Here is an 8,333-nt window from a genome sequence, read left to right on the forward strand (position 1 = left end):
GGGTGGGCCACAAGCACCCTGGCATCCATGTGTGGGAACCATGGTAGTATAATCAAGAAACAGGAAGGAGAGGGGATGGACTGATCAGTACAGATGGCAGGGCATAGTACAGAGTGGAAGGGAGAGTTCTCACTAGGAGTGATTGTTGTGATGTGCACAATGCTCTGCTGGTGCTGGGGTGCCCGCATGGTTTCTGGGGTCTTGAAAGGCTACAGATGCCCACAGAGTGTTAGATGCACATAGTGGGAGGCCCATTGCAATATGTACATGTGGAAGAAGTAGGAGACCCCCTTAGTGTGGAGGTGCCATCTAGAAGGCAGCCTCACTTCTCTGAAAAACTTGATTGGAAAAAAAGGGTATGGACCTGTGCCCAAAGGGCCATATATGCTCCTGGAAGTTGGTGGTGGAAATAGTTCTCCATCCATTAATCACTCCCTCACTCACTAATGTCCTTGTGTCCTTGAGAAAGGCTCTCCCTTTCCTGGTTTTCCTGAATAGAAATCCTCTTGCATCTTGGGTGAATAGGGTTATGGGTTGTGTAGAGGGTGTTGGTCCACTGAGCATCTTAGAGACTGTCCTTTATGGAGCCTAATGATCCTCATTCGGGAATGAGGCCAGGGTCCTAACTGTGGTTAGTGTGAGGACACCATGGGTTCAGAGAGGGAAAGAAGGATGAGGGAAACTCAGATGTCCCTTCATGGCCCCTAGAGTTAGAGGACTTACCCCTTTGCACCTGGGATCAGGAGACCTCATTTCCTTGAGGACACGCACACTCAGACGTAAAACTTGAGTGTGGGTTCCTTTCTGGGATCCAGGGCTGTTGTTAGCCACCAGGAATGACAGTGCTCTCCATGCTGAGTGGAGCCATTTTTGCCTGGAAAGAGCCCATGGTCACGCCTTGTCCAAAGCATCCCACGCCAGGGGCCCCCATCCCTACATTCCTGTCCTGAAAGGAAGCCACTCAGAGGCAAGGTGGGTCCAACCACCTCCCATGTGTTCACTCATCACTGTGTTCCAGCAGTCACCCCAGTGAACAGTCCTGATGGGATTGGATGTGGCTCAGAGTGTCACCCTCATGAGCTCTACCCTGCTACAGCTGCAGTTCTGCAGTGGGAGAAACTCAAAACCTCAAAACACATGCACCTGAAAAAAAAGAGCAAGAGCCAGAGCCCAAACAAGCCAGGTGTGGCAAAGACAGCTTGACTGCCTAGGTTGGGACTCAGAATTATGTCAGTGGGGTGGCATTGCTGCTGGCACCAGCATGATAACTGAGAGCCAGCCCTGCTCATTTTGGGGAGCAGTGTGTTGGGGAAGGCAGCAGAAATTGAGAGGCAGGATTGAGTTTGGCCCTAGGAGGAGGTTGGGTAAAAGGCCAGTGTGAGTTGAAGGGCTTGGGCAGATAGAGAGAGGCCAGGGTACACCCCAAAGCCTGGAGACTGCACTTGATGTCCAGGGTTGTGAAACACCACCTCCCCTCTTACTCACAACTGAGAGCAAGGGGCATTGATAAGTTCAGTTTGTGTGTGGCTGCATCCAAGGTGGCTGGGCTAGGCACCTCTGTTTCCTTGGCTCAGGAGGCTGGGGGTCCAGGCTCCACTGAGGCTCAGCTGGGAGGATCGGACTCTGAGTTTATGCCTGTGTTCCTGGTAGGATCCATGTTGGCTGAGCCTCAGTGTTTTTGTAATGAGAGGATGGGTGACTGTCATGTCTTTATCACAGGACACACTTGCTAAATGGATTTGTTTGCTCTGAGGAGGAAAGAGAGAGAGGGGAGTGGTGTTGGAGACAGGGATGCAGACAGGGGTCATGGACTTGGCATAACTCAGTCTTGGAGGTGATATCCCATCACCTGTACCAACTTCAATTCCAATGAATCCAGAGGCTGAGCCCCCTTGAGGTGAGGGGTGAACTGGTTCTGGGCAGCAGGATGCTGTGGTACCTCGGAATCTCTGTGAGACCCCAACACTAGACACACTTGGCCCTTTTGAAATCTTAGGAGAAGCCTTGGGAAGCTGTATGGCAGAGGGGAGCAGCCTCTGCATCTCAGTCACCTCCAACTTGCCATGGTATAGAGAGGAAACTGCAGCCTCGATGGGATGGACATTGGCCACGTCCCTGTGTGGGACACAGGCTTGATTGAGTTAGGGTGAATTCTTTGTCTCTCCCCTTCTTGTGATTTTCCCATCTCTACATTTGTGCTTTAGCCACCTGTGAGTCCCATCTCTGGTTTCAGAGAGAATAGAGGGTGTTGTGGGCCAATAGACACAATAAACCCTAGGGATTAGATGCTACCCTACTTTCCAGAAAAGACTGGGCACACCATGAGTTGCACAATGATGGGACCAGGGTCCGAAAGCTGCTGAGAGGGAAGGACTGGTTGTGAATGCATTTTTGAAGGCTCCAAGCTGGAACTCTAGTGGCACCAAGCAGGGCAGATACTGGTGGGGGTATTTGGGTAGTTGTTGGTGAACACCTGCGCACCTAAGATGGGTAGGCATGGAGGAGAAATCAGCAGCCCATAGGGCTTTTGAAAGTGGTCTTATGTGAAAAGAGGCTCAGGTATGGGCACAGGAAATGACATCATTGCCTTGACAATGGATCAAACAGAACATGGAACCCTGGTATCCAGGCACCCACTTCACTGACCAAGCCATCCGAGCTCATTTGGTTGGAGAAACTGGAGTGAGAAGGATGTTCCCCTGTCCTTGCAAACAATGCCGAGCCTCAGGCTCCCAGGAATTTCAGGGGGGCCAACTAGCCCTTTTGTGGATACACTGGGTGAGGCTTCATCTTAGATGCCAAATCCTCTGGCAATTGTCGCAGAGGAGCTCAAGAGTTACAGTGAGTAGCACAGGGCAGGTGAGCCCAGCAGGCCCTCTAGTCTGATCCCTGATGAATGGCCCAGGACTCCTATTCTGACTGTGTGTGTGTGTGTGTGTGTGTGTGTGTGTGTGTGTGTGTACTGATGGGAACTGTCTCATTGTGCTTTGACTCTAGTGTATTGGCACAAGTCATTTTTCTGTTTGTCACCATTTCCATTTTGAACCCATTATGCTTGGTCCCAACCCAGGGAGAAAATGATGAGAACATGGAGGAGCCCTTCAGGGTACAGAGCCTTGAACCTTACAGGCAGAACCAGCTTAGGAATGAGCTCCTGCCTGTCATTTGTCTGAGGAACCTACATTTCAGCAGCAACATGGGGTTAATCTCCTGGGATTCCATCCCCACCCAGCAGGTGCTGGATCTCTTGTTCCCAAGGTAAGCACCAGACCACCAAGCCCAAGTGTGTAGCCCCCTCATGCCTGGGTCTTTGGGCTGCCATGTACCTCTCAGGGACCAAAAGGTTTGTGATACCTAATGAGATAGAGGACCACACTCATAGTGGAATGTCAGCCCCGAATGGGACGAGTCCTGGAGGTGCCTGCCACAGCCTTGCAAGGGGAGGGAACTTTCCCTCTCAGGCAGAGAAACCATCCTGACTCCAGCTGATCCACAGAGGTCCGTGGAGCAGTCCCCACACACTGGGCACCACAGCTGAATGGTGTGCCCTGAGCTCATTCCCAGGTGGACTCTGAGGCCAGGTGGTCTTTCTGGTGTGATGTTGGCTTTGTGAAGAACGTAGATCTGTGCCACAGGCGTCTCAAAACTCAGGCCTTGGGAAAAGCACTTTTGGGTTAATAAAGACATGTTAGTATACATAGTGGGACAGAGTGTCCTAGCTGGGACATAGCTGGACACGGGCTTTGGACATGGCAGCTCCCACCCCCAGAGATATGTCCGAATCAGCAGTTTGGGCTCATTCACTGATGAACATGGAGAAAGCACCCACTGTGTGAAGACATGTTTCCAGTCACGTTTCATAATTCAGTGAAAAATGGGGTGCAAATGACTGCCATTGTGTCCCTTTTCATGGAGGACAGCCTAAAACCGCAGGTGCCATGAGTACATATCCTACATGTGACTGCATCCCTGACTCCATGAGGCATAACTGCACGTTGTCCTCTTCAGTGACTGTGGTGGACCCCTGGACCAACTTCAACATAGAATGGGCTTGGGGTCAAGAGGGTGGGCTCCTGTTTTCAGAATAGGGACCTTCAAGGTGATTTGACTTGGGAAGGCTGAGGAAAGACTGCTCTCCCCAATTCTGTGTTCTGCCTGCAGTGTAAGGTGTGGGGCTTCAACAGTAGGAGGGGTAAGGCAGGGAGTTGTAGGTAGTCATGGTCCTCGGGGGAAGCCCCTGGGACAATAGATCCCCCCACACCACACCTCCCTGTCCTCCCCCAGGGCCACAGAGATGTGGTCTGCACTCATGGGAAAAGAGAGGTCCCCCGCTACTCAGGGGGTCTCAGTGAGAGCTCACAGAGAATGAGGTAGCATTGCAGCCCACGCCAGGGGAGGAGGTGTCTCTTGAGCCCTGAGAAGAGTGGGCAGGAGGACAGACACTCTCAGAAGGTGCATTCCAGATTGGAGAGCAAGTAGCCAAGAGGAAAAGAGTGTCAGGCCTGCCCAGAGGAGGGGAGAACTGGTCATACCATGGATCTAACGCTCCTTTGTTGAAGGTTCTTTGCCTGTGGCAACCTGTCCTGTCCCTGCCTGTACAGCCACTGTGTCTTGTCTGAGGTGGACTGGTGTGTTCAGAACCAGGGACGGTTCAGAAGTGTAGGGTCAGTGATTTTTTCTGGAGGCCATGGCGAAGGCAAGGCCAGGGTTTTGCTGACTCCACACCTGCCTCCCCACAGTGCCTCACCTTCCTTCCTGGGGACCTGGGTGAACTTCTACTCCGAGGCTTCCCATCAGCCTCCAGGCTCTCTGAGTCTGCAGCAACTGCTGCCATACATGGGGCTCTTGCTGGTTGGCTTGTACCTGGAGCATCAAGCATACCACCTCCTGGCCCCAACTGAAGATGGCATATCAAGCCAGGCAGAGCCTGAGAGCCAGGCGGACAAGGGTGAGTACCTAAGGGTATATGAGGAGAGGTCCGACTGTTGTCCCACTGCAGGGAGTCTGTATGCCTGGTGTTGGGCTGGAAATTAGGATAAGCCTTTGTCCATTCAGGAAGTGACCGCAGTCTGCAAAGAGGTCCTGTGTGGGCTAAGGGCCTGAGTTCTTCCTGGCAGCAGGGGTATTGTCTGTTTGTGCGAAGGTCAGGGCAAGGCAGTGATGTTGGCATCTTTTCTCCTCTAGCTACAAGCTCAGTTCCTGTCACGGCTCCTCAGCCAACCCCAGAGCCAGAGCCTTCTCCCTGGGAAGGGGCAGAGCCAGAGTCCAGGACATCAGGGGTCTCCACTGGGTACTCCCCACGGCCCCAGTACAACAGGCGGGTGAGAGGCAGGTGCCTCATTCACGTCTACCTGGAAAATAAAAGGACAACACAGTATAAGAGCATCCTGGTGAGTCTTCAAGCAGGGAAGTCTCCTGGGAGCCCACACTGGGGAAGACCGAGTCCACAGCAAACACCTTGGACTAGGCCTGTCTTCTTAAACTGGAGCTTCTGGAAGGTCAGGAAGGAGAGCATAAAATGAGGAAGAGAGAGGCGGGAGAGCAGCAGCATGCCAGGTCTGGGTGCGAGTGGGCCTGCGTGTTTTGGGGTGTGCAGGTCAGAAGTGCAGGAGTGAGTGCTGGGTTCAGAGGAGGTCAGAGAAATATCGAGGGTACAGGCCATCCTCTACTGATTTTGGTATTGAGGAGGAGTATATTGAACCGTGGAGGTTGAAGCAGAGGAGTTGGCAGTCATTTTCTTGTGTGTGGGAGGGGATATGTTGCTGGTTGAAGGGAAGGGAGCCATTGTAGAATGATTAGGGTGGGTAGGTGTGGGTCACAGACAACTGGGGGCCTTGGAGGGGCCCATTAGTTTCCTAGTTGGCATGTATGTGAATAGAGATTTAGCGGGTCTCTCTGCAGAATTTTCCTGGGTGTGGAGTATCCATCATGAGACTCTGGTGACCACCTCCAGGGGAGCCATGTTGAACCACTGCACCTGCTGGGTCCAAACCTCCTGACACCCCAGCAAGCACTGACACTCGAGACCAGCAACTTCCATGCCTATCATTAAAGAGTCCTAGTGTTTGTTGTGCCCTGGGTGTTAGGACCAAAGCATCTAGGGTTTGTGCCTGGTCCACACAAAAATGCAGCTGCATCCTAGACCAGAGCAGGGATATGGAAGTCCACTGGACCATTCCTCCCATCTTGATGGGACTAGAGTGTGTCTGTAAAAAGCCTTTTGGTCCTTATTTCCTTGTTCCTGTAGAGCATAGCAGGTTGATGCAAACTCTTGTACCAAGATTGGGCTAGAGGCTCATAGGAAGACCCGACATGATCACATGAAGGCTTCAGGTAGCAGGGTAAAAAGATGGTGCCCTTGTGTTGGAAGCTCTCTTGTCTCTGATTGTCCTTGATCACTGTCTTCTGGGTAGCTACTCCCAAATTCCCTCTCTGATGAGCTTTCTCCAACCCTGCTCAGGTGACCTGCCAGGACAGCACTCCAGTCATCATCCGCAGGGCCTTAGATGCACACTTGCTCCAGCAGGAGGATCCAGAAAACTACGAACTTCTGCAAATTGTCTCGAACCATCAGAGTAAGTGGAACCATTAGAGGGTAGGGAGCAGTGAGTCACAGTGGGCTCACGATAACTGGGAGCCAAAACACAGTGTGCATTGACCCAATGCCCAGGAAGAGTATGGTGGGACTTGTTCACAAAACAAAGTGTAATGATGGGACATAAATCTGCAGGTTCTTCATGTTCCCCAGGGACTGTGGACCTGCCTATCATGTGTTCTTTCCTTTGCCTGAGGAGGCATTGCAAAGCTAGTATCCACAAGAAGCCAAGAAGAGAGGCTTCTTTGTCTTGTGTCAAAGAAGACAGACAACCACAGGATGCCTACTTTGGCAGCCTTTCCTGACCTAGACGAGTACATGAGAAAAGCAGTTTAATGAAGAATCATTTCTGGCTCCCAATCTTTCTATTCATTGCAAACTGAGTCAACTTAGGACCAGAGGCCATTTCTAGAGAGAAGTATGTAGTAGAATAGAACCCTTCACAGCTGGTAAACTCTTCTTGGTGAGAGAGAGAGAGAGAGAGAGAGAGAGAGAGAGAGAGAGAGAGAGAGAGAGAGAGAGAGAGAGAAGAAGAAGAAGAAGGAGGAGGAGGAGGAGGACGAGGAGGAAGAGGAGGACGAGGAGGAGGAGGAGGAGGAGGAGGACAAGGAGGAGGACAAGGAGGAGGATTAGGAGGAGGAGGACAAGGAGGAGGAGAAGGAGGAGTAGAAAAATGAAAATAAGTTGAAGGAGGAGACCATGAATAAGAAGGTCAAGATGACTATAAGAAAAAGCATGAGGAGAAGATGAAGAAGAACAAGAACAAGAAGGACAAACACAAGCTGAACAAGAAGTATAACAATAAATTGATTAAAAATGTGAATGAGAATTATACTCATGAGGATGAAATGCAGAAGTGGGGAACTCGAGAGAAATATATTGCTCTGGATGGCACAGCCCTGCTGTGGACATCCTCCACCCATGCTCAACACACCTCCAAACCACACCCCTCAAATTAGTGTAGCCCTGTATGAGTGGATGAATCCACTGGCAAGATGGAGGCACCCACCATCAAGTGCTTTTCCCCAAACCCACCTGTGATCATTGCTGCAGTGGGGAGAAAACCTTGAACATGTGAGTTTTTGGGGACCAATCCAGATACAAAGTCTAGCTGTTTTTCTTTGGTAGGTTTAACGTGAACTAAGAGGTTCTGGGGTACAAGGGTCTATTTCCTTGAAAGGTGTTCCTGTAGTGGACCTCCTGTGCATAGAGGGTCCTCAGGGAGGAATCAGTGGGGAGTCTTTGGTGGAACAGTAGCTGGATTCAGGGGCTCTCAGGTCTATGTCTGAGACCTGAGCTGGCAGAGGCTCTCAGTTGTGGGGGATGTTGGGTAATATATTCCTTGAGTGTCACCTACCACGCCTCTGCCCCTGCCTCTCCAGAGCTGAGGATCCCTGCTGATGGGAAAGTATATTATGACCTGGATGGAGGAGTGGATTGTAACTTTCTTCTTCAGGAAACAGCTGCCAGCAAGTCATTTAAGGTCAAGCCAAAGGAGGTAAACACCTTCTTCACTCTTTACTCCTGGTGCCACTCCACATCCTCCAAGGGGACAAGAACCTCAGGTTCTGGATGGATGTTGTAGAATGCCCACAGAACCAACTGCCAGGCTGGATGGGGTGCAGTTGCTGGGCTTTGCTGATGTTGTCATCCCCCACAGTTCTTGGAGCCTTCTGTGGCAGTGGCATCCAGGACCCCAGCAGCTGGGAGCAGCAGCTCTGCAGTGGCTGCAGGATCA

At 51.4% G+C, this 8,333-nt stretch overlaps 1 long non-coding RNA gene across 1 annotated transcript; it reads left to right on the forward strand.

Annotated features, from left to right (window-relative positions):
• Positions 1 to 5,322: 5,322 nt before the first annotated feature.
• LOC144369526 (uncharacterized) lies at positions 5,323 to 8,030 on the forward strand. The gene is made up of 3 exons (XR_013429325.1): positions 5,323 to 5,390; positions 6,461 to 6,575; positions 7,978 to 8,030. It is a non-coding gene; the product is annotated as an uncharacterized LOC144369526 (long non-coding RNA).
• The last annotated feature ends 303 nt before the right edge of the window (positions 8,031 to 8,333 follow it).

This window comes from Ictidomys tridecemlineatus, chromosome 12 (genome assembly GCF_052094955.1).
Source record: "Ictidomys tridecemlineatus isolate mIctTri1 chromosome 12, mIctTri1.hap1, whole genome shotgun sequence".
Taxonomy (NCBI): Eukaryota; Metazoa; Chordata; class Mammalia; order Rodentia; family Sciuridae; genus Ictidomys; species Ictidomys tridecemlineatus.